The sequence below is a fragment of the Nyctereutes procyonoides genome, unplaced genomic scaffold (genome assembly GCF_905146905.1).
Source record: "Nyctereutes procyonoides isolate TBG_1078 unplaced genomic scaffold, NYPRO_anot_genome, whole genome shotgun sequence".
Classification (NCBI taxonomy): domain Eukaryota; kingdom Metazoa; phylum Chordata; class Mammalia; order Carnivora; family Canidae; genus Nyctereutes; species Nyctereutes procyonoides.
The window spans coordinates 41,792,987-41,818,337 of record NW_026575140.1 but is presented as its reverse complement, the minus strand read 5'-3'; the positions used below and the strand labels follow the sequence as shown (position 1 = coordinate 41,818,337).

Sequence of the window (25,351 nt, the reverse complement as noted above, 5' to 3'; positions counted from 1 at the left end):
TAAAGCTGATTGTAACGAAGAGGGGGAACAGCCGTAAAATGCAGTGGTGATAGTTAAGAACAGGCCTGAAAGGGTGGAGGCAGGCCTCGAGGCAGGGTGGAGGGTTCTGAGTTCGAGGTTATGCTGTCTGTGCAGTTGATGCCGTGGGGGGGGCTCAGCTCTGCACTTGCCCCCCCCCCACCTCCCTCAACCTACTATGGCAGGAACCTCTCCTTTGTCACTCAGTACCAGTTCCAGAGAGGATCCTGTTTGAGCTCAGTTATCTGGACCCTGAGACTCTCTCTCACTCCAGGCCATGTCTTGGCTGGTCCCTGGCCAGCCTGGGCATGGGTTGCTGCTGGGGCATGCATCCTCCCTGGGCCGATCAGATGGGAGAGGAGGGCAGAGGGGGGTCATGTGTACAGAACGGGACCTTTTGTGGCAGGAAGGGCTGTGGGTGGAGATTCCTTGAGAAGGAGATGAAGGTGGGCTGGAACCCCTGCGATATGCTCAGCACAAATACTGACTGAATTGTAAGGCCTTCACAGAGATTCTTAACTTGGGGTTAACAGCCCAAGTTAACCCCAGCTTGTGTGTAGAATTCAGGTTGTGATCATGGTTGGGAGAAGAAAATAACATCTTCATTTAGCATTTTTCTTTGACTATGAATGTAGGCAATAAAACACAGTGTATTTGTAGTATCTGGGAGGTTGTCACAGTAGAAATCACAAATCTTTTCATATCACATTTTAGCTGCTGCAGATAACTCGAACTATGGTTTATACCCACTGCAGCTTCGAAATTACAGCTGGTGCTAAATCTTGGTATTTAATGCATTAAGAAAGAATGTATATTACTATATTATGCATTCATTTTGAAAAATTTTAATGATTATATTTCAATATAATTGGCTTTCTTTGTAGTCAAGCTATGCATTTTATTTTATATATTTGAAAATATTGTAAGAAAGGGTCCATTGGCTTCATCAGTCTGCTAAAGGGGTATGTGGCACAAAAAGGGTTAAGACCCTCTAACAGGAAGTCAGTAAGCTATAGCTCCTACTTTCCCACCCTCCCTCACCCTAATCTTTCATATACTCATCTATCTCTGTCTAATTAGCACAAGACATTCTTGAGCAGTAGTAAATTTCATTTAATAGTTTGGCAAATTTGCAAGAGCACATAATTTGTAGTTTGGGTAGAAGGTTTTGATGTATATCCAGAGGTTAATTTACAAATTGCAGGCACACATGGGAAAGTGGTTAGGTGATTCCTATCAGCCCGCAAACCCACCAGCCCCTACATGGATTGCTTGGTCCATCCCATGCAAACCAGTCCGTTGAAACAACCACAAAATGGACAGTTCTGTTCCTGAGAGGTTAAGGAGCTTGTATAGCTAAGACTAATTGATGAATCACTTGATCAAATGCAAGCTGGAATCCTAGGAAGAAGGAGGAGACTGGGAGAAGAGGCTTTGAAGTGGGCTCTGAAATGGAGGGAATGCAAAGGAAGCAGACAGAAGGAAGGAGGGAGTCAGTGAGGATGTGGGGGGGACTGGCCAGATGTTGATTCTGAGGAGGAAGCCTGGAGAGAGGAGAGCCCTCTGGAGCACATTAAAATAGTGGTTGGGTTTTTTTGCTCTCGTTTATTGAATGCTTAACATGTGCCAGATCTGCCAAGCCCTTTCAATATAGCAGTTATTCAGTCTTCACCAACTGCCCAATAAAGAGTGACTAGTAGTATTCCCATTGTATTGGGGGAATAAAGTGAGGCTCTAAGAGGATAAGTACTTGCTGTAGGTCACAGAGGGATTAAGTGGTGGAGCCAGGAGCTCAGACCAGATTTGGCTGATTCCAGAACCCAGTGCTCTTAAAAAACACTATCCACAAACACAGAAGCATCTGTTTGGGTTTTCCCAAATTATGGCTGCCATTTTATTTTAGTAAGAAAGTGCTTACTATCCATCCCTGGCTTCTCCATCCTTCTCTCCAGCCTTTTGCCTGTTCTTACACCTCCTCCCTTACCCCTCTCTACCTTGACTCCTCTCACAGGTGCACAGGCTACATTAGTGAGGGAAGGATAAAAATAGAGAGTGAAGGCTATAAGGCCAAGCAGAATCGGGTTCTCCCACTGGCTCTGCTGCCTGGCCAAGACCACGCCAAGACGCCGAGCCTCAGTCAGTATCTGTTAGATGGAGGTAATGATGCTTCCTTCTTTTTTTTTTTTTTTTTTTTAGATTTTATTTATTCTTGAGAGACACAGAGAGAGGCAGAGACATAGGCAGAGGGAGAAGCAGGCTCCCTGCGGGGAGCCCGATGCAGGACTCGATCCCTGGACCATGATCACGCTCTGAGCTGAAGGCAGACGCTCAACCGATGAGCCACCCAGGTGTCCTGTGATGCTTCCTTCTTAAATTTGCATGCATTCTCTTTAATGCTTCAGTGCCATGTTGGATAGTTCTTTCCAGTTGGGTGTCTCCAACCTCTGTTTATACCAGGTGATGGTGTCTATCTCCTAGGCTCCTCTAGGAGGGCTTGCCTGAACCCCTCAAACCTGGCCTGTGGGCAGCCAGCATCACTCCTTGTAGCAGTCAGCTCTGGCCTCCAGGGGAGATTTCATGAGTGCTACTTAGGAGGCTGTCCCCTTGGGCAATACGCTTCCTTTCCCCATCCCAGAGCTCAGTGGAGCACCTGGCCTGGAGTCCTTTTCAGGAGAACTTTGATCAAAGCAGTGAACTGTGTCCTTCGATTCTCTTTTCAGGACCATTCTTGGCACCTGCTGAGGTCCTTGTCTCGGCGACACCTCACTGGTTACTTAGACTACCCCTCTAGTCTTACAGATATGGACCAGCGAGGGCAGGTGTCACACCCTGGTGGCACAGGGTGTGAGCTGGGGTGAGAACCCAGGCCTCTTGCACTAGCTCACCCCCCGGTCCTGACACTAACACTGAAAGTGTCTCTCTCCCACACTGTTAAGCAGGCTGATATTTCGGGGTGAGGGGACGTTTGCAGAGCACCTGAAATTACATTCTTCTGCAGTTGCTAACTTGCCCCACTCTTGTGCCTGCCTCAGGCTGGCCTTCTCTGACCTAATCTTCTCTCTCATTCTACCCCCAAGTCCGTGGCTTTGCCAGCTGCTGAATGGAGCCCTGTGTCAGCCAGGCCTGTGGGTGGCCGCCTTCGGGTGAAGCCTGGTGGTGCCAAAGTCTCCTGCCCAGAGAATTCGGCCCACTGGGAGAATTGAGGCCTGAAATTCCTAGCATTGGAGTCATTCCTTTGGATGACTTGTCTTCTCTAGAGAGCTATTGTTAAAATGCTAACATGTTACCCCTAAGGGGAACCTGTGAGCTCCCTGCTGCAGCCCTGGGTTTTAGGCTAAGTCCTACTGCCTCCCTGTCCCTCAGGTTTTTATCTGTAAAATGGGGATAATAAGAGATTGCATCTTAGGGTTACCCCAAGGATGAAGTGAGAATGGGCACATAATAAATACATACAATAAATAAATACAAAATAAATAATAAAATTAGCTTATTTTTTTTCTTTCTAAGGCAGGAAGTTATTCGGTCAGTTCTCTCGCTCAAGTTCTGGTTCTTATTAATTTTTGTGTGTGTGTTTCCTTTAAAGTATTTTGTTTATTTAAGTAATGTGGTCTCCTTTTAAGATTTTTTTTTCATCTCTAATTATAAAATGGTTTTGAACTTTATTTTCTTGTCTCTAAAATAGGGTAAAAGATCCTGTCTTACTGGTTCATTGAGAATTTATTGAGCTGAAGTACCTGTGGAGGCTGGGCCTGCTGGAGCTGTCAGTGAGAGCCTGGTATTCTGAGTTAGTATAGAGGTGGGGACTGGAATCACCTGGGGGTTGGGAGAGGTTCTGGGTGGCGCACCAGAGATGGATGACAAAGAGGCAGGAGAAGGGGGATGCAGGAGGGACCCTGCTCCTCCATCCCAGCTATTTGAACGTGGAGTCTGGGTCAGAGGGGACCTGGGAAGACTCTCTGGGCTCTGGAGGAGGATGGATCCTGCGATCTTTCCCCAGATCTTTGGCCTTCCAGGCCTGTTCAGAGGTTCTCTCTGAACTCCCTGGAGGAACGGCATCCTTGGCCTCCTTCCATCACTTATTCACATGACTTTGGTGGAGTGGTGGTGAGCAGACCAGTTCAGCCTGGGTCTGGGAGAGGATCCAGGAGCAGGATCATCCTGGCCCAGCCTTCTGGCCTGTGAATGAAGAGGGTTAGCGTTGAGGAGCAGTGTCACAGGGGGTTTTCTAGCAGTCCCCAGAGCAGAGAGCCTCACTTCTAGGGTTCTCAGAAAAAGGATCCTCCCATTTCCCTTGTCTGCTCTGGGCAGTGAGCATCGTGGTCTGCCCTTCTCTTTGCACTAGCCTGCCATGAGCTTCACCAGTGTGCTCTCCTGCCAGCCTCTGGGGAAGGCTCATCCCCATCGTCCTCATCATAACTGATGTTGTCCTTCCAAAGCAGAGGAGTCTAACTGATGCAGAAAATCACTTTCCCTAGGGCTGGAGACCAGGAGCAAAGAGCAGAGGTGAATACTGTTTCCTAAGGTCTTGAAACCCAGCAGCAGGCTGCCACTCTGGTGGGGAGGGCGGGTGAAGGAGGTACAACTGGAGCCTTCCCATGTACCTCTGCTCTTGGCCTACAAAGAAGCCAGCATCAATTCCAGCCCAGAAGTGGGGCTAGGAACCATGTGGTTGATTATACCTCACGTTTGTTGATTGCCTGTGGGCTATTACTATCCCTTCCTCCTTCCCACCCCTCCCTCCCTCCCTCCCTCCCTCCCTCCTCCCTCCTTCCCTCCCTTCCTTCCTGCCATCTAATAAATACTGACTGTCACTTACCCTGGGCCAGGGACTGTGTGAGGCAGGGAGCTTACAGCACAACAGAGGAAATAAAGAATCAGATAGCTAATTACAGTTTGATGAATGCATCTGACAGATGTTCTTACAGGATGCTAGGGGAGCACAGGAGTGTGGGGAGGGGGACCAGCCCTGTCTAGTGTGTGGAGAGGAGAAGATGCCGGTAGGTAAAACTGTCTTGCGGTTGAGTAGGAGTTACCAGATGGAGAAGGAAGGAGGAGGATTCTGGATAGCAGGAGCAGAGGGAGGTGTAGAAGATGGTGTAGAAAATGGGCAGAGTGACAGTATATGCAGAAAGCTCAGGATGACCACTTACTCACTGAGCTTTTGGTTTTCCCTCCTATGAAATGAGGATAACAGCACCAAAGTCATAGCAGGCACACTTGTGAACACATCCTTCCTTTTTACCAATTTATGATCTACCAGAAAGACTCAAACATGTGGAAATAATGGCAATGAGAGACAGAATGTGAGGAGTCCCAAAATCAGTGGAAATGCAATGGAAGGAAAGTAGTGTTTGTTAGAAAGCCTTGGAGGCTGGGCAATATTAACTGAGATTAATATTTAGGATTAGGAAAAGTTGGTACCATTTCAGCAGATCCTCGGGATGGGATGGACTCTGGAAGAGAAGACAGGAAAGGGCATCTCAGCGGTTGGTATGGTGTGAGCCCAGGCACAGAGATGCTCAGGCACAGGGTGAGGGGGCAGAGGAGCTGGTGACCAGCCTGGAAGGGTGGTGGGCTGAGATGAGGGCAGCGCCTAACTGGTGGGCAGGCGAGCAGCGCTGGGTTTACATGTGGCTTTTATTTGACCTCCACAGTGTTTACACAAAGAAGATTTAAGTCAACATTTAAAAATCAGATTTTACATGAATCCACATTCTGGCTTCTTTTGGAAAAAGTCAGGTTTGGCAACACTGGACCCGAATTAATATCCACAAGGCAAGACCTGCCCAGAAGGTGAGTGGTGGCCATTCAGGTGATCATGGCTGTCCAGAGTTACAGGTTGATATCCCACTGGTCAACCAGTTTGCCTGGTCTTTCCACCATTCAGCTCACTCTCAAATTCATACAGTGTGTTCAGAAAGCTCCTACTGAAGCGCTAATTAATTATAAGGGTAGAGAAAGAAAATTCTAAACCATTAACTTTGTAATTCCTTAATCAGATGACGGAATGAACTTTACTACTTGAGAAAATTTTATTTTTTTTAATTTAATTTTATTTTTTTTTTGAGAAAATTTTAATTATGGAGTCGTGGTTAGGTGGGGACAACAGGATGCTTGGTGCATGATGACTTGGGAAGGAAACTCTCAGAAGAGAAGGATGGGAGCAGTCACCTGAAGAGAGGGAGATGTGGGGCCCTGAGGTGAGTCATTTTGACCACTTCACTCAGCCATGGCATCTGCTGTCTTTGCTGGAAGTACCAAAACTTGCCAAGGACAAGTAAAGTATTTGTTGTATTGTAAGATGTTACTACCTTATTTTATTAACCTTTTAAGCTTAAAAAAATTGGACTTTTGAAGGACAAGATGAAATTTGTGTTTGTTTTTTAAAAGATTTTATTTATTTATTTATTCATGAGAGATACAGAGAGAGAGACAGAGACATAGGCAGAGGGAGAAGCAGGCTCCATGCAGGGAGCCCGATGTGGGACTCGATCCCGGGACTGCAGGATCACGCCCTGGGCTGAAGGCAGGTGCTCAACCGCTGAGCCACCCAGGTGTCCTGAAATGTGTGTTCTTTTAAATTGATAAACTAATGGAAAAGAGAACTTTTTTCCATTTTTAAAATAATTTTTACAGTGTGTGTGTGGGTAGGTAGGTGGTTGGTCTTTGCAATTTGAAAGGTTCAATAAACTCTATTGGGAAATTTTTTATTTAAAATTATTTTAAAAATCATGCCAGTGAGTGGAAAACATTTGCAATAATATAGAAATATATGGAGGAGAAAACTCTGAACTGTTAAGATTTGGTGATTAAGGAGGTGCCTGGCTGGTTCACTCGGGAGGGCATCCGACTTTTTTTTTTTTTTTTTTATGATAGTCACACACACACACAGAGAGAGAGAGAGAGAGAGGCAGAGACACAGGCAGAGGGAGAAGCAGGCTCCATGCACCGGGAGCCAGACGTGGGATTCGATCCTGGGTCTCCAGGATCCGCCCTGGGCCAAAAGCAGGCGCCAAACCGCTGCGCCACCCAGGGATCCCGGCATCTGACTCTTGATCTCAGGGTTGTGAGTTCAAGCCCCATGTTGGGCTGGAACCTACTTAAAAAAATGGGGCACCTGGATGGCTCAGTCGGTTAAGCATCTGCTTTTAGCTCAAGTCATGATCCCAGGGTCCTGGGATGGAGGCCCACATTAGGCTCCATCCTAATGTGTGTATAGGCTCATATGTGTGTATATATAGCTGGATAGAATTTTTTTTTAAATGAGGTTTTACATACTATTCCACTGTTTTTCTCCTAATGCTCCGTCTTGAATATTGAAGGTCATTACATCACCTCTATGCCTATATAAAGAGAGTCTGTGATGGAAAACACTGCCAGATAGAAAGAGCTTGTTTTGAATCTCCACTGTGCCCCCCCTGAGCCTCAGTTTGCTCCTCTATAAAATGGGAACAACGATTCCTTCCTTCACAGATTAAGATGAAGGTTAAATACAATGCAAATTGTGCTCGGCACAGCTTCTTGGATGCTGGGTGACACAGAGCCCACTGCACCACCGAGAAAATGCAAACTCTGCTTACATCTTCCATTCTTAGACTGGAACTGGGGAGGGGGTGGCATCAATTACAACTTTTCACGGTGGAATTTAACATTCTTTTTTCAGTGCTGAGTTACATTAAAATCTCAAGCAGTTCACTAACAGATAAATTCAGGTTTTGTTTAGGACATTTTCTCTGGACTCACTTTTATTTATTCAGCTGCAGGAAAATTCTTGAAGCCAGGTATGTGGATTGGAAGGTATGTCTGATAGGGAAGCTGCTGTGACCTTTGTCTGTCCTTTGTGGGGGTGCCCTCTTGCCTGGGGCGGGTGGGGGGTGGGAGAGTCAGCTCTTCGCAGTACAAGGCCGGGATTCACACCTTGTCTTTGGAGACATCCCCTTCCTGCTACCTACTTCTCCTTTTTCACTTCTCTCCTTCCCCTTCCGGCTCTAGACTTACACCCTTCCCCTGTCCTCCCTTCCTCCCTATAGTCTCCCCTTCACACCTTTTGCTTGTGTAAACCCCAACCCTAGATTAAAACTTTACTGTCCCATCCTTTGGAACCTGCCTTGGGACTGATGGATTCATTTTAAATCCATGTCCTTTGACCTCTGCTGCTACTTGGCCTCCCTCATGTTGTCTCTCATCCAGTCTCCTCAGTGATGGTTGTAACTTGGCCCATCTCCTGTCTTCTGGCTCCAAATCCATTTGTAGGTACTCTCTCTTGGTACTTGGTCTGTGCCCTGCTTTACTGGGAAGGTGGAGGTCATGTGGCTTGAACTCTGACCCCCACCTCATCATTTCTCTTCCTCTTCATCTTTGCTCTCCTCTCCCTTGATGGAGCCCTGCCTTAAAAACCTTCCCCTCCCACCTGCAGAAACACTCTCCCTCAAACTGGCTGTGGACTCCCGAGCCCGAGCTTTTGGCTCCTCTCAGCTCCGCCCGCTGCTAACTTGGGTGAGTTACTTAGCCTCTCTGGGCCTACTTTCCTCATTGCACAATATAATATGACTAATAAAATCGTCTTGCTGCTCTGTTTGTGGGGAAGAAGGAATTCAACTCTGCTGCCTGTTTGAGCAATGCCTGGAGTATGTGTCGGCTCTTACGCACCTTCTCTTTCTCACATCTCTGTGCATTCCTCTTCCTGGCTTCTCCCCCTTGGCCTGCAGACACGCTCCCCTTCCTCAGAGCTCACCTTACCCCTCTTTTGAGCTGCTGCCCATTTCTCTCTGGAATTCCACCGAAGCAGCAAAGAGTCACCCCACCTGCTGCTTCTACCATCTTGTCAACCCCTGGCACCTTCCCTTGTCCTCTGAAACTGAGCCCAGGCTCACTGGTTTCCTCAAGATTTACCCACTTTGGATTTCTGGGCCACGAGACACCCTGGTTTTTCTTCCCTACCGGCTCCCCACACGTGACTTTCTTCTTATGCTCCTCCTCTGCTCACCCTTGCTGCCCGTCCCCCAGGACTCCCATGAATCTGCGCCTCCAAATCTTTGGGTCTGTCCTGTGCCTTGGGTCCACCTTTTCCACTATCTGCTGGGCCATACTCTCTGGGTGAATCCCTCTCTGTGGGTGGACCCTTAGGCAGGCACTCAGCATGCCCAAGGACAAACCTCCATCCCCCTATGCCCAAATCTCTTTTCCCTCCTGATCTTCCTAACTCCCCTTGTCCCCAGCACTCTGGTTACATAGGTTTGATATGCCAGGGCTGCCAGCACCACCCCCTCCTGCCTGATCCAGTGCCTGAACGGAGGAAGTGTTCAGCAAACAAAGGGTGGATAACCAATGAATTCCAAGTCCTGCTGTTTTCTTTCTTCTTTCTTTCTTTCTTTCTTTCTTTCTTTCTTTCTTTCTTTCTTTCTTTCTTTCTATCCCCTTTCAATTCCCACTGCAGCCACTGTGATAGACGTTTTATATACTTCATTCCAAGGAATCTGTATAACCCAGTAAAGAGGAAATTGTGTTTTTCCTGTTTTACACATGCATGGACACCATGTCTGGGGGAGGGGGCTTAGGGAACTTGCTAAACACAACTGGTAAGTGGCAGAGCTGGGATTCGTACTTGGACCCACCTTCCTACAAATCCACATTCTTCTTCTTCTTTTTAAAAAAGATTTATTTATTTATTTGAGAGAGAGAGAGAAAAGGAGAGAGAGCACAAGTGGGGTGGGGAGGGGCAGAGGGAGAAGGAGAAGCAGACTCCCTGTTGAGCAGGGTGCCCAATATGGAGTTCCATCCCAGGACCCTGAGATCATGACTTGAGTCAGAGGCAGATGGTTAACCGACTGAGCCATCTAGATGCCCCCCAAGTCCACATTCTTAATCTTTATGCTCTCTTGCCTTTAGCAGTTCTAGTATCAGCCTATGCTGTAAGTACTGAGTAAGCACTGGAAGCTGCATACTGCATATTGTTAAGCATGTTCTTCTGTGACTATACTATTCGTGTGTTGGTGTTCTAATTACCCTGCTATTACCCAGGCTCATTGCTGGTTTATTTCAGAGTCTGTTCCTTGACCCTTGGTGTTAGCACTTGAAAGGCTTGACAGAGCCCACGTCCCTGCTGTGAAATGCAAGAGCCTAGAAGTAGGGTTGTGAACATATCTTCAGATAAGGTGTATGTTTTCCTTTCTCTGGGTCTTAGTCTCCCCATCTGCATGCACAATCAGAGAGTTGGAGCAGTTAATTACAAGAGCCTATCTAGCTCTTATGGTCCGTGAATCTGTTTCCTGGTTCTGCTTACTGGTACCTACCGTGTGCTCAGTACTTTGGGGCAATGCACAGAGAGCTTGAGAGGCATTGCCCTGGCATCAAGGGGATGACAGAGTTATTCTGGGAGACAAAGCAAACATTCAGGAAACTGCCAACAACGTAAGACATTATGTAATTATGCCTGCAATCTCAGATTATATACATTTGTGATGGTTCAATAAAGGAGAAGAAAAGCTGCTGCTCTCTTAAAAGAAAAAAATACATAAAAGGAGCAGTTAGTGAAAAGCATTAAGTCTGGCCAGACTTCTTGTCAGACCCGCTATGCTTTTCTCTCTCAAAATCATTTGTTCATTCCACAAATACTTACTGTCCTCTAACGGGCCAGGCTTTGGGGACACCGCCCCCAGACACTACAGCACCCCCCTCGCTCACTGCAGCTGGAGTGGTAACCGACACCCAGCTTTCATCTGGTCCCTGCCCTGCTGAAGAACTCTCACTGCTTTCCTACTCTTTACAGGGTAAACTGAGCTGACCTCCAGCCCTGCCTCCCCCATCCCCTGCCCTCACCCTGCACCCTGGGCCTGCTGGGCTGGCCATTCCCCAAGCCCACCATCCAGATTTTCATGTCTGAGCTAGAGGGCTGCTTCCTCAGTCTACCTGGCAGGCTCTTATCCTTCAAGCCCAGCGCAAATACCAGGACCGCAGTGGCCTGTGGTCACTCATAACGCCTTCGCCCACCTCTCTGTGATGCCGCCCCTGCCTCCCGTTTTGGACTGTGAGTTCCTTGAGGGGTCTCTGCTCCCTGTCTTATTCATCCGTGGACCCACAGAACCTAGCCCTGTGCCTGAACAATGATTTCTGATGAATGGCGGACCGAATACCATCTGTAGAGGCCGATCTGTGAACAGCAAGGCTCTCCTGCCTCCCTCGAGCTGCTGGCCTCTTTCACTTCGTGCCTGGGGGCCCTGCGAAGGTGACAGGATGATTGAGAAGGCATCACTGTCTCCTGTCTCCAAACAGTAGTGGGGAGACTCAGCCAAAAGGGCCTCACTTTGGCCCTGGAGGGGGCCTTCAGAAGCGGAGGCGGTGGAAACCACACATGACAGAGGCTGTGGTGAAGGAGGCATTTGTGTTGGGCTTGGCTGCCAGGGGGTTTTGTGCTCCAGAGCACAAGTGGGGAAGTATGTTGGGCGGCCAGGCTCCGTGCTGCACACACCCGCCGAGGGGCTGGGCCCCAGACGCCTCCTGCCCTGGGAAGAAAAGGAGGCATTGTGTGCTCTGGCTGCGCTCCAAGGGAAATATTCCTGTTGTTCTTCTATTTTAAACTGCTCCCTTTTTAAAGAAGGAAAGTCCAGAAGTGAAAATCGCTCTCCCACTCCAGCACGTCCTGCCCACCGATTTCAAATCAGTTGCTGCCTTGAAAATATTAAGGAATCTACTAATCCATCAGTTCATTCATTCAATTGCTCTATCTTTAGGAAGTGCTGCTACGGGTCAGCCCTGTCCGGGGCACCAGGGAGACAGTCCTCGTCCCCCTTAGACCATATTCCTGATGACTGCGTGTCCAAACCCTCGGGGAACGTGGCCCCACTCCTTCTCCCAGGCCTGATGTCCCTCTGCAGGTCAGCATTCCCACTTCATGGGCTCCATTTCCCCCTACCTGCAACCCAGTCCTGCATTACACCTCCTTGCAGAGCCACGAGTTACGGCCCACCACCGTCCTCTTGACTCAGCCCTTGCAGACAAGTGTGGCCAGAAGCATGCTGCGGTCTGGGTGGTTAGAAACTTAGGGAGGAAGTTTTAAAGTCAGCCCTAGCTCTACCATCCACTTTCTTAGTGACTTGGATCAAGGAACTAAGGCTTTCTGGGCTTTGGCTTCCCAATCTGCAAACCAGAGCGACTAAAACCTGACCTTGCTCACAGAGTCTTTGGGAGAAGGGAAAGACAGTAGTGTACATCTTGACCCGGTGCCTACCATACCACAGGCAACTCTCAATAAATAATAACAAAACAATCTGATTACTGAGCACTTACTAGCTGCTTGCATCCCTCAGACACAACAGCAACCACAGCTTCTGTTTGGGTGTTTTCCACATGCCAGGTACTCTGCTAGGGATAGGCATGTTGCCACCTGAACAGCCTTATAAAGTGTATACTACTATCCTGTACCCTTTGGGAGCTGAAGGAAACTGGCTCAAAGAGGTAGAATGACATGGCCAAGGTCACAAAGCTTACAAGCATGGAAGCTGGTCTCTTAGGCCTCCCCACCATCCCTTCCAACCACACCGACCCCCATCACATGCCTGGCTTCTTGGTGCTGGAACCAGCAGCAGCAGCAGCATCTCCTCTCCTGAGAGGGTGTTGGAAATGCAAATTCTCATGCCTACTGAATTACCATCTGCATTTAACAAGATCTTCAGGAGATGTACAGGCACCATACAGCTTGAGATGCACTGAGCTACAGTTCACAAAATGTTTTTTAAAGTAGGTTAGAGTAGGATTTCTTGACTCTAGCATACATAAAAATCACCTGGAGGGCTTCTTAAAATACAGATTCCTGCCCCCCAACCCCAAGATTCTGATTTTGTATCTATTGTTTGTTCCATTTGTATTTATGATTTTTCACTTCGGGGGTTCTTCTGAGTAGTCATAGCAGACTTGAGTGGGTTCCAGGCAAACACCTGGCCAAGATGGCTCATGGTTTATAGCTGCTGGAGCCATTAGGGGAAATCTGAGCTGGATTGGGTCCTCACAGAGTCACTGGTAGCAGCATCTCTCTGCTTTTGGGGAAACTGGCCCATTGGCAGGGAGGTACATCTCTCTCCCAAGTTATATGAGGCAGGACCCATGGATTCCTGCATCAGCTGCTGCAGTGGGGGGTGGGGGGGTGGGGGGGTAGGCTTTCACCGTGCCCAGGTGAACAACAAGGAAACAAATTTAAGTTGTAACTGAAAACCCTTCTATCTGGCCTGAAAATATGTCTTTCCAATGTAAACTCTGACAGAGTGCTAGATCCGCAAAGAGCAGTTTCTCTAAAACTGGTATCTGTGTAACTTGACCACTGCTATCTGGTTAAATAGTAATTAAATATCTCAAGACTCTTTGGAATTTTCAAAGATTGTTTGAAAAGTAATTGTGGGGACACCTGGGTGGCTCAGTCGTTAAGCTCTGCTTTCAGCTCAGGGCCTGATCCTGGAGTTCAGGGATCGAGTCCCACATCGGGCTCCCTGAGGGGAGCCTGCTTCTCCCTCTGCCTATGTCTCTGCCTCTCTCTCTCTCTCTCTCTCTCTGTGTCTCTCGTGAACAAATAAATAAAATATTAAAAAAAAAAAAAGAGGGATGCTTGGGTGGCTTAGTGGTTAAATGCCTGCCTTCGGCTCAGGGTGTGATCCTAGAGTCCCAGGATCGAGTCCCACGTTGGGCTTCCTGCATGGAGACTGCTTCTCTCTCTGCCTGTGTCTCTGCCTCTCTCTCTCTCTCTGAGTCTCTCATGAATAAATAAATAAAATCTTAAAAAAAAAGAAAAGTAATTGTGTTTATTGATTAAATAATTTTAAGTTAATTAGGAAGTCACTGCATTTCTTAGCTTGTTCCTTTGCAAATATATTTATTTTATTTATAGACCAATTGCATGACCACACAATGTTGTTTATATTTCAATAATCATCTGATGGTTAAAGAGCATGGCTGGTGATGCAATTTAATGAAAGACTTGTTCATTTGCTAAATCCTTCTATCTGGTTCCCTCCTTTTCTATCAAGCTCTACTGGCAACTTGCTTCATAGACAGTTACGGAACTAGAATCTTCAAGGCAGAAAACACTGTGGTCAAGAGCTTGGTCTCTAGAGTCAGACAAACCTCACTTTGAATTACAGTGCTGCCACTTACCAGCTTTGTGCCCTGAACCTGTCATTTGTGAAAAGGATAGAAAAGCACCTACCTACTATGGTCAATGTGAAATTAAATAAGTTATCATTTGTACAATATCGGACAATGTCTGGCTAATAATAGTTATTATTTATAATAATAATAGACTTATTCTGGTGATGACACAGATCAGTTTTCTAATCTGTAAAATGGGTGTGTCAGGGAATTAAAAATGTAAACACATGAATATCCAAGCCTTCTCTGCCCATGGAGACTTCAAGTAATTCCCTTCTAAGAAAATTTCTAGCATTGGCTCTTGGCCCAGTTATGCAGATTGGGGTCACCCAGTGATGAAAAAGCACTGGGCAAATGGATCCAATACTGGGATTCCTGGTGATGAGGGGAGAGAGAGACTGGCAGAGGATGAGTACAAAGATGCCAGAGGTGAAGGAGGTGGACGAGTGAAGAGCCAGGTGGAAGGGTTTAAGGAAGAGATGATGGAGAACAGAGTGCACTGCTTCTGGAAGAGTTGTCTTGCTGGAAATAGATACTGAGAACAGCAGAGATAGGAGAGGAAAATTTGAAGACTTCGCCTTGTGCTAAGAATGCACTTCCCCTTTAGTGTTTTCTCTAGAGACTGCACTGAAGGTTTGGATTGCCTCCAGTTCATTTTTTCCTACTTAACTGCTATTTCTTTGAACACAACCATTGCGCTGAGGTTGGGCTGTGAAGTGGCTATCTTTACATAGTTCCAGGGGAGTCACGACAGCGCTATTCCAGGGCTGAGTGAGGATGAGTAAAGGACTCAGACAGAGTAGGTGCTTCTTGGGTGCTGGCGACTAGCCCTACTGCTATGCATCATACTTTCCCTGTAGCCAGAGGCTGCAAGCAAAGGTCACCATGCACAGTTCTCCGGCTCTCTACGCCACACTTCACCGCAATAATGCCATTATCCCACATTTAACCTGGGGACACCAGCCACATTATTTTTAAAGAGACCAATCAAATCAATTTGATATCCTCCAATACCACACTGCAGACCACGGCCATCAACATGAAGCTTAGAAAGGAAAGCACTCGATCAGAGTCTAGAAAATAGAATCTGACCTTGCCCTGCTGTACGGTGAGGATGGGTCATTGAGCCTCAGTTTCCCCCTTAGGAAATGAAGATGATGTCCCAGGTGCTGCTTTGTGTCTCTGCTTCCAGCAGTGGACAATCAACAGGAGAGACTGAGCACTTGCCACCTGCAGGGCGTAAGGCTGCTGCCCTATAGCAGATCCAGAAGCATGAAAGAGGGGCCTGGCCTAAAAAAAAGCCCCAATCATTGGGCTAGAAGAATAGATGCGAGCATCTTTATTGTAATTGTCGTTAGAGTTAATTAATACAAGTCTCCCTGTACTACACTCCAAATGCCCAACCATTTTTTGACACCTTTGAGCTGCTGTGGGGTGATACAAACATGGGGTGGGAATTTTGGAGACACCTTTTCTTAGTGACTTTACGCCCAACAAAACCAAACCCAAACCAGCATGGTATATGACCTTTCTTTGTACTGCCCTTGCTGCACTGGCAGTGACCTCCATCTTCTTCAAGGAAGAGTTGAAGTTGATAGAAGTTTCTAGAGCCCTTCCTCTCTCCCTGCCTCTCTCTGGTTCATCTCTGATGATGCCCAACCTTGATCCAGCTGCATGCTGCTCAGGCTGGTTGGTCCTCGTCCTTGTCTGATCCACATCACATAGGCCTACCCTGCCTCAGACAGTGCCTGCTGGAGGGGCTGGCGGGGCCTTGTGAAAGAATAAAAAGCCTTTCAACTTGCCTGAAAAATCTGGAAACATCACTGGTTCCACCCAGGTGTCTGGAGATTACTTATCAAACTCAGTTTGGTTTAACTGACTTGCCTGAATGTGCAGGCTGTGCCAAGATAAATTTTCCTCCCAACCCAGAAGGCAGATGCCACAGCCCACGCAAGCCTAAAGTGTCTGCACCTGCAAACCATGTTGCAAAGCCAGGAAGATGTCTGTGAAAGTTCCCACTGGATTCTGACCTGAGACAAGGATGCTGTGAGCAGGGGCCGCCCAGCGAGGGTAGGTGCACTGCAGAAGGTTTGTCTGTGCCTACCTCGGAGATGCTTTCACTCAAGTGACCCGGGAGGGAGGAGGTGAGGCCTAGTTCCTTGGTTTACTCCAAGCTGCGGTTCCCAAGCTTTTTTGACTGTGGCCCAGTATGGCTAAGCCCAAGACCTCATGGCCCCTAGAGCCCACTGTGCTCCTACTCTGTAGTGGGAAAGAATGTGTAAGAACAAAGGATGAAAGGGGAAGAGAAGAATAATTACCGTGGTCATGCAGCAAATACTCAGGATGAAACAATCAACAGAAACTCTGGAAAGTAATCTACAAGCAATATAAATTAATAGAATAGAAGCAATTAAAAATCAAGCTGACGCTGACACTGCTTTGTAGCAATCAAGGGTCATAGTGCAAACAGCAGAACCAACTCTAGCAAGCTGATGTAGAAGAGGGATTTATTAAAAGATGTCGAGTCACTCCACACCCCTCTCCAGAATCACTTGCCTCCAGCCCTTCCTTCTCCAGGGCACTTTCTTCCAATTTGAGATCTGGCCTGTGTGCCTCTACCTGCTGAGCGCAGGTCCCACGTCCAAGTCCTAATGTAAAGGAGGCTAGCACTGCAACCTTGGGGGGTGAGACTAACTAAGGAAGGAAATAACCCAAGCATAGGAAGGGTGTTCACAAAGTGCTGGCTAGCCCAGAAAAAAACCCAACAAATATCTTCTGTATTAATAACAAAGCGCCCTCCAGAGAATTGTGGGAATTCCAGCTCTTGGCCTGTGTGCATACACAGGAGTTTTGCAGTCCTGTTTAGTGAAGGATGGAGGTCACACTTCTTTGTAGATGGAGGTCACACTTCTTTGTAGAACAGAGCATTAAGGTTCTCGGGAAGCTCTTGTAATGAACTAATTTTTGTTTATGAATTCATTCACTAGGAACGTCCCTAGTTCCTTATAAAAATGAAGCCCCATGTATGGGGTGACGAAAATGTTCTAAAATTAGATTGTGGTCTTTTTAACAATTGGTGTGACGGAAACTGATTATTCATATGCAAAAGAATAAAGCCGGACCTTAACCTTAGACCATGTCCAAAAACAGCCTCAAAGAATATCAAAGTCTTCAACCTTACAGCTCAAACTATAACATTTGTAGAAGAAAACACAGAGGAAAATCTTTATGACAGTGAATTTGATGGTAATTTCATGGGTTGGATACCAAAGCATAGGCAACAAAAGAAAAATTCAGATAAATCGGACTTTATCAAAATGAATAACCTTTGTGCATCAAAGGATACTATCAAGAGCAAAAAGACATCCTACAGGATGGGAGAAAATACAAATCACATATTTGATAAGGGGTTAATATCCAGAAAAATCCCTTACAACTCAATGACAAAAACAATTTTACCAATTCAAAAATGGGCAAAGGACTTGAATAAACATTTCTCCAAAGAAGGAATGCTGATGGCCAATAAGCACATAAAAAAAAGATGTTCAACAACCATCAGTCATTAGGTCAATAAAAACCAAAACCACAAAGAGATAACACTTCACATCTACTACACTTACTAGGATGACTAGAATAACTTTGTTTAAATGGAAAAAAAAAAAACAAATGTTGGTGAGGATACGGAGAACTTGGAACCATTATGCATTGCTGGTGGGAAGGTAAAATGGTGCAGCTGCTTTGGAAAACAGTTTGGTGCTTCTTCAAAAAAGTTAAAAATAGAATTACCATATGACCCAGCAATTTCGCTCCTAAATGAAAGCAGGGACTTGAATAGATATCTGTATACCAATGTTCAGGAGCATTATTCACAATAGCTAAAAGATGGAAGCAACTCAAGTGCCCATGGATGGATGAATGGATAAACAAAATGTGCTACATGCACACAATGGAATAATATTCAATCATGAAAGGAAATGAAATTTTGATATATGGTAAACCTTGGATGGACCTTGAAAACATGCTAAATGAAATAAGCCAGACACAGAAGGACAAATACTGTATGATCCCATGTATATGAGGTACCTAGAATAGGCAAATTCATAGAGAGAGAAAGTAGAACAGATGTTACCATGATAAGAGGGAATGGGGAATAATCGTTTAATGGGTTACAGAGTTTATGCTGGAGATGAAAACGTTTGGGGCATATGTAGGGTGATGGCAACACAACATTAACAAGTGTATTTAACGCCATTGAATTTTACACTGACAAGTGATTAAAATGGTAAGCTTTATATGTATTTTACCACAATTTTAAAAATTAGGTGATGGCAATGTTTGCACAAACCTGAGAATACGACAACTACTGAATTGTCCAATTTATATGAGTAAATTGTATGGCACGTAGATTACATCAAAATAAAGCTATTTTTTAAAAAATCCTTTCCAGTTCTGACAGTTTCCATGATCCATCCACTCAATTATGTATTCATTCACTGATTCAACACATTTTTGTTGAGTTCCTATCATATTAGTTGTTCGAAATAGGGTGATAAAGAAATCAAACAAGGGGACGCCTGGGTGGCTCAACGGTTGAGTGGCTGCCTTCAGCTGAGGTCATGATCCTGGGGTCCTGGGATTGAGGCCCGCATCAGGCTCCCCGCAGGGAGCATGCTTCTCCCTCTGCCTCTCTCTCTCTGTGTCTCATGAATAAATAAAGAAAATCTTTAAAAAAAGATTATCCACCCTTCCCTCACTTAAAACACCATGGGTTTACAAAGGAATCATAGCTAACGTTTATTGATTGTTTATTATATACAGAGCACTGGCACAAATACTATACATATTTACCTCATGCGGTCCTCACCACCATGTACTTAGCTGAATAAGGAAATTTGCTCAAGGTCACAGAGCCAGGATTTGACCTTGGTCTGTCTTACCTCAAAGACTGTACCCTTAACAATTCATCTTATGTGGCAGCTGGGTTCCAGCTGCTTGGAATTGGGGTCTTCCTGGAGACCTGCCCTGAGGCCCACCTGTCAGGCTGCCTGATGTCGGAGCATTGAAGGGAGAGTTAGAGATGAAGTGGAATGACCTCCAGGAGGGAGTGAGTTTGGAAAATAAGGCCTAGGGAAACTTGCATAGCCATTTACAGTAATCATTATAAAGCAGGTATACCTATATTTTAAAAATGGTTAGGTGATGGAATTTCAAATATAAAATCAAATTCACAACTGAATTTATATTATTATATTAATAGCTAATATAGTGTTATTTGTTGAACACAGCCTACACACCAGCCTCCGTTCTACGTGGCTAAGATACATTATATTTAATCCTCCGTGACATGTAGGGTGTATTACTATTCCTATTTTACAAGTGAGGCAGCCAAAACAGAGAGGTTAAGCAATTTGCTCAAGGTTCCACAGCCAGTGGCAGGGCTGGGATTCCAGCCATGGCTTCTGGACTTGGAGCCCAGACTCTTAGCCACCACAGAACTTGCTCTTTAATTATGTTAAGATATACAAAGTCGTTGGATATGAAACTAGTTTTCTCGAGGTGGTAGGATTATGGTGATTTCCTACCTTTTCTCCCACGAATAGTTAATCTTTTATTTTCCAAGAATATATCATGCTAGTGATCTTTTTAGGCCAAGAAAAAGAAATCACATGTCCCTGTGACCTTTTCATCTTCCTACTTCACTGTTTTATTTGGTTGTATTTGATTTGGAAGATGCCTGTGCGCCTGTGGCAGGTGTCAGTGGCACAGCTCCCCTGTTGGCTGCGGCTGCCCCGACGCTGCTGCAATCTTCCGGGAGGGCGGGTCCCCTTCTCATCACAGCCTTAGCCACACTGAGGATCGCTGGAGGGGAGGTGGCTTGGGGTACAGGGAAACTGGGTGATGCGCATTAAGAAGGGCATGTTGATGTAATGAGCATCGGGTGTTACATGCAACTGATAAATCACTGACCTCTACCTCTGAAACCAATAATATATGTTAATTAATTGAATTTATTTATTTATTTATTTATTTTTAAAGATTTTATTTATGAGAGAGAGAGAGGCAGAGACACAGGCAGAGGGAGAAGCAGGCTCCTTGTGGGGAGCCTCATGCAGGACTTGATCCCAGGAACCCGGAATTATGCCCTGAGCTGAAGGCAGACGTGCAACTCCTGAGCCACCCAGGTGCCCCTAATTAATTGAATTTAAGTTAAAAAATTTTAAAAAATAATTAGAAACAATTTCCTTTTCTGATTTGTAAGTCTGTGTTGTACCATAGTTAGGAGCGGTGCCTAAATTGAACCTGAATCTTGGCGCTGATAGTGTCAATCCCCAGGCAGCTAACTACCCAGAGCCTCAGCCGATGGGAACCCCCGATCCCACCTCATGGGGCTATTGTGAGAATTACATGGGATAGTGTTTGGAATGGATTTAGGGCGCCTGGCACAGTGTAGGTTAGACAAAGCATATGGCGTTTTAATGTTATCTTGCTCCTTTTTGATTAATTCATGCGGTTAGAAGCCTTTCTTTTTTTTTTTTTTTTAATTTTTTTTTTTTTTTTTTTTTTTTTTTTTTTATGATAGGCACACAGTGAGAGAGAGAGAGGCAGAGACACAGGCAGAGGGAGAAGCAGGCTCCATGCACCGGGAGCCCGACGTGGGATGCGATCCCAGGTCTCCAGGATCGCGCCCTGGGCCAAAGGCAGGCGCTAAACCGCTGCGCCACCCAGGGATCCCGGTTAGAAGCCTTTCAAATATTGACCATCAATATGACTTCTTTCCTGAGTTGCCTGTTCGTGCCCCTTCTCATCTGTCTCTTGGAGTGTGGATTTTTTGCAGTGCAATCAGCTGGGGGACTGAGAGTGTCCGGGAAGGGCCTTTTCCCTGTGGCCTTGATGCCTTCCACGTTCTCTAGGGAATGAGTGTCACTGGTTAGTGCAGCCTCCTCTCAGCCTGAAATTGGCCCTGTTTCCTCCCTGAGACGTTTTCACCTGCTTTAAAGGATCAATCTAGAACAGCTGATTTCCCTGGACTGCTACACCCCCAGGTCTCACATGTGTGATTTCTCTCTCTGTCAAGTTGTGTCCCATCAGAGTGGCTGTCGCCGGGACCCATCTGTTTGGAGAGGCTGTTTCAGTGGCATGTGTACCTAATGAGCGGGCTCTCCTCAGCCCTGTGTAATCACACAGTCTGCCAAATAGTTGACCTTCCCCAGCGAAGTGCAAAAGCCTAAGGGACCGCTTAGATAAAAGGCACATTCTTAAGATAATTTCATCTCCTTTTCCCTCTTGCCTAAATATCCACCTTGCCTGACCTGGAGAGTCCTACTCTTTTCCCATCGTGGGGACAGACAGGACCTGGGCCATAGAAATTGGCCATTTCTAAACTGCAAAAGGAACCCGTGTCCCCATGTGATTCTTGCCAGAGAAGTTCTTGTGGATAAATGTGTGTGGTCCTGGGAATTCTCCGGGTGGCTTGGTGGTAACGTAAGACATGCTACTATCTTAAGACCTCTGTCTGAGTGAGGCATAGGGGTGGGGGCATGCCAGTTTCAACACATGGCAAGGCCCAGAGGCCATGGAGGGGATCCTCCCAAAAGAAGCATAACCTCCTAGAGAGTTGTTGGGATTTCCCATGAAGACCTTCCCTAAATGTGTGGACAAAACCAATCCTGAAGCTTCCATCCTGGTATTTGTGTGTCTCCTGCACCCACTGCAGGCCCAGTTCAGGCTATGTGGCTGTGAGGAAAGGGTACTGGATTGCAAGACACAAAATCTGAGTTTGAGTTGGGGCTTTGCCTTTTGTTAGCTCTGTAATGTGGGGAACCAGCTTTGTTTCCTTATCTGGAAAATGGAGGGTAACATTCCTGGTTCTGCTCACTTCCCTGCTTGACCGTGGAGTGAAATGAGTGTAGTGGGCAAATTAGAAAGGTATAAAAGACAGAAGACTCTCTCCTCCTCCTAGAGACCCAGCGGTCAGCACAGCGTCTGTTCCAACATCTCAGGTGGAGCCCAGAGAAATGAAAGGGCTACTTCTCTCCAGAAAGAGTTCTGAAAAGAGGAGGGGAAACTAGATTAGGAGTGTGTCTTCTTTTCCTGTGGGTCTCTGGTCCTGGCATCTGAGCCAAGCTGATCAGTGGCACTACTAGGGGACTAGTATTTCCTTCCTTCAATTTGCCATTTAAAAAAAATCTAAAGTGGGCAGCCCAGGTGGCTCAGTGGTTTAGCGCCGCCTTCGGCCCAGGGTGTAATCCTGGAGACCCGATCGAGTCCCACATCAGGCTCCCTGGATGGAGCCTGCTTCTCCCTCTGCCTGTGTCTCTGCCTCTATCTCTCTGTTTCTCTGTCTCTCTCTCTCCTGTGTATTCTCAAGAATAAATAAATAAAATCTTTAAAAAAAAAATCTAAAGTCTGCTAGAGAAGCTGAAGTGCTCAGCTGTGTTTAGAGCCATCGCTATTTATGGATAAGTTCAGTTTCACAAACTTGACATAGCATCTAGCCTGTGATGCTGGTCAGGGACACAGACACAGAGTAGCCATTAGAATTGGGTGGTACCCGCTGTAGGGGAAGGCAGACAGCAATGGAAGCAGAAAGGCTAGCCACTGCTCGGAGCGGATGCTGGGTGGAGCCTGGAGGAGGAGCAGGAACTGCCAGGGCTCCAGGAAGAATGGTGGTGGGTCTTGCAAGAAAAGCATAGGGTTGGAAATCAACTCTCCTCTCCACATTGAATGAGGAAGAATTTATCCCTGGGAGAGGGAAAAAAAAATGCTTTTATCTACAATACATAGAAGAGTGCGTGGCTGCAAAGTCATGGGATCTGGTGAAATGGAGAGCTTTTTTTCACCGAGTATCCTGGTGAAATAGCACATGCCTCTAGCCATTCTCTGGCCAGTTTGGAGGGGATGGCCAATGATTATTTTTATCTGTCAGAGAAGCAGTTTTCTCCTGGGTGTATCTTTCCATATGACCTCAGAGTTCAAGGTATATTTCTGATTTTTTAAAAAATTCTGATGGTTTGATCTGTGTATTCAGTTAATGCAGAAAAATACTTGCAGCAGTCGAGAAAAGTATATGCTGGTGTCCCCTAGCCTTGTGCCTCACATCCGCCTGGGCCCTTTGGTAAGTCTCTTAACCTCCCTCTTGCACAAGATGCTCTAGAATCTTTCAAGGAAAATAAGGAGTGTGATCTAGTGTAGTAGGAAAAGCACAGAATTCAAAGCCAACAATATTCATTTTAATCCAGCTTTACTCCAGGGTGAGCCAAGAGAGGTCACTTAGACTGTCGGTCTCATTTTCTTCACCTGTACAATGGGGATGCTCATCCCCATCTGGCTGCCTCAAGCTGGTTTGAGGATAAATGGGACGCAGAATGTGAAGTGCTTTCCAAGTGTACTGGGCTGGATGCAGACAGCATTTCAGGGTGACACTCAGCTCTGGCATCAATTTCAGTATGGGTTAGACAGGAATCTGTCCTGGCCTTTGAAGCACATCTCGACAGGCAGTGTCTGTGAAGGTCAGAGCTGCTTTGACATGTCTTACTGCCAGAGCTTCATTTCCTAGGAGAGCCTCATTTGGCTAGGGCTCACAGAAGGTAAAGGGGGCGAAGTTCCTATAACCTTTTTGCCAAGCCTGCACCCAGGAGACCAGATGCTCTCCTGGCTCTTTTTGACCACACCTACCCCACTGTATCTCCTTCAGGTCTGGTTAGTGGTGCTGGATTGGAGAGTTTACAGCCTCTCTCTGAGCCCAAGCCTCACACCTGCCTCTGCTCCAAAGAGCTGTGGCTGCAGTGGGCTGGCTGAGACTCTTCACGTTTGCCTGGGACAATCTGAGACCGTCCTGCTCTACAGCTGCCTTCTCACTGGCTCCTGCACTTGCCCTTCTGAACTCATTGGTCCGTGCTGCAGTTAGAAACACTGCCTGGATCTGGATCCTTACAGTAGGTATCTCCTTGCTTTTCTCTTTCTTGCCGGAATAGGGTGCATTTTGGTTCTGGGGTGTCACACTGGTAGAGTGGCAGGAAGCAGGAGCTGCCAGTCTAGTCCTGGGATCTTACCAATCATTATATCTTCCTGTTCTACCCCAGTGGACTTCCAGTCACTGACCAGCGCAGCCTGCAGTCTAGGGATTGCCTGGAGGGAGCTTTGCACCGTTGTGGGACCCCAGGAGGTGGGTGGAGGAGGAACTTCCTCAAGCAGAGCCTGGAAGAAAGAGATGTACCACTGGAGGGTTTCAGTTCCTAAGGATGATTCCTGTGTCCTCATTGGGAACAATTTTAAAAATGAGCCACCCAAGCCGCAGGGAGATAGAAGAAGCATAATTAATTAGGACCCCTGGGAGAAGCACCCTAGATTTGGGGCAGTCAGTGGAGGAAGGCGTGTGGCTATTACAGTGTCATTAGATGTGGCAGTAGCTCTGGGAATGAACTTTCCAACGAAGGATTTGAGCTTTCTTCCTCTTCTTGCAAGATGGGGTATCAGCTTATTGAGCATTGAATTCCTGCCTGACCCTACTGCCCTCTTCCCGGGAGAGAAAAGGAAGTCAGTATTTGCTTTTCCAGCAAGGTCACGGATCACCTGACCAAATCCTTTAACAGCTGGGAAGCCAGTGCTGCTGTGCTGAACTCCCGAACCATCAGCTCTGGCCCAGCAGCCAGCGCCTCGCTTTCCGCGGGGGGCCCACTCGGCCGGCTGCAGGCTCTGCAGCGGGAGGATGCCCGGGCGCCCAACGTGGCTTCGGCTTCCCTCCCGCCGGCTCTCTCTTCTTCTCGAAGCTCCAGATCCAGCTGCTGCATTGCAGGCAAAAATGACAGACACTTGCCGGAAAATGTGAGAACGGAGTTAATGAGGTTGTGTTAACGTGTCATTTGCTGAAAATGAGTTATCTCTTGGTTTGCCGGGGCGGCGGGGAGTGAGCCGGCTGGAGAACTCGAGGCAGAATCGTTTTCGGAGCGCGGCTCACCTCCCGGGGTGCCTGGGTGTCCCGCGGCACTGGCCAGTGCCCCCTGCTTCTGTCTCCGCACAGGGGACATTTACACTGGGAGGCATGGGGCCCTGGAATGGGGAAGCAGGAAGCTCTCATCATTTTGGCAGGATCCCTAAGAGGTATGGGTTGTTTTTCTTTTCTTTCTTTCCTTTTTTTTTTTTTTTTTTTTTTTTTTGTGACTTTTGGAAAAAGTGCTTTGTCTTTGCAAGTGATTGTGCA

At 46.7% G+C, this 25,351-nt stretch overlaps 1 protein-coding gene across 7 annotated transcripts in view; it reads left to right on the top strand.

Annotated features, from left to right (window-relative positions):
- Positions 1–25,351, top strand: part of KANK4 (KN motif and ankyrin repeat domains 4) — a 68,245-nt gene that overhangs the window by 5,767 nt on the left and 37,127 nt on the right. Inside the window, exons 1-3 of one of the 7 annotated variants that reach the window (XM_055305931.1) lie at positions 20,924–20,939; positions 23,180–23,266; positions 23,846–24,086. The exons of 1 other annotated variant lie outside the window; for it this stretch is intronic. The gene's annotated coding sequence lies outside the window, so the exon portion shown is untranslated. Of the gene's footprint in view, positions 1–5,672; positions 5,812–20,923; positions 20,940–23,179; positions 23,267–23,845; positions 24,091–25,232; positions 25,252–25,351 lie in introns of those variants that run through there. 5 more of the 7 variants (XM_055305929.1, XM_055305935.1, XM_055305932.1 and 2 more) reach the window with 5 other exon arrangements.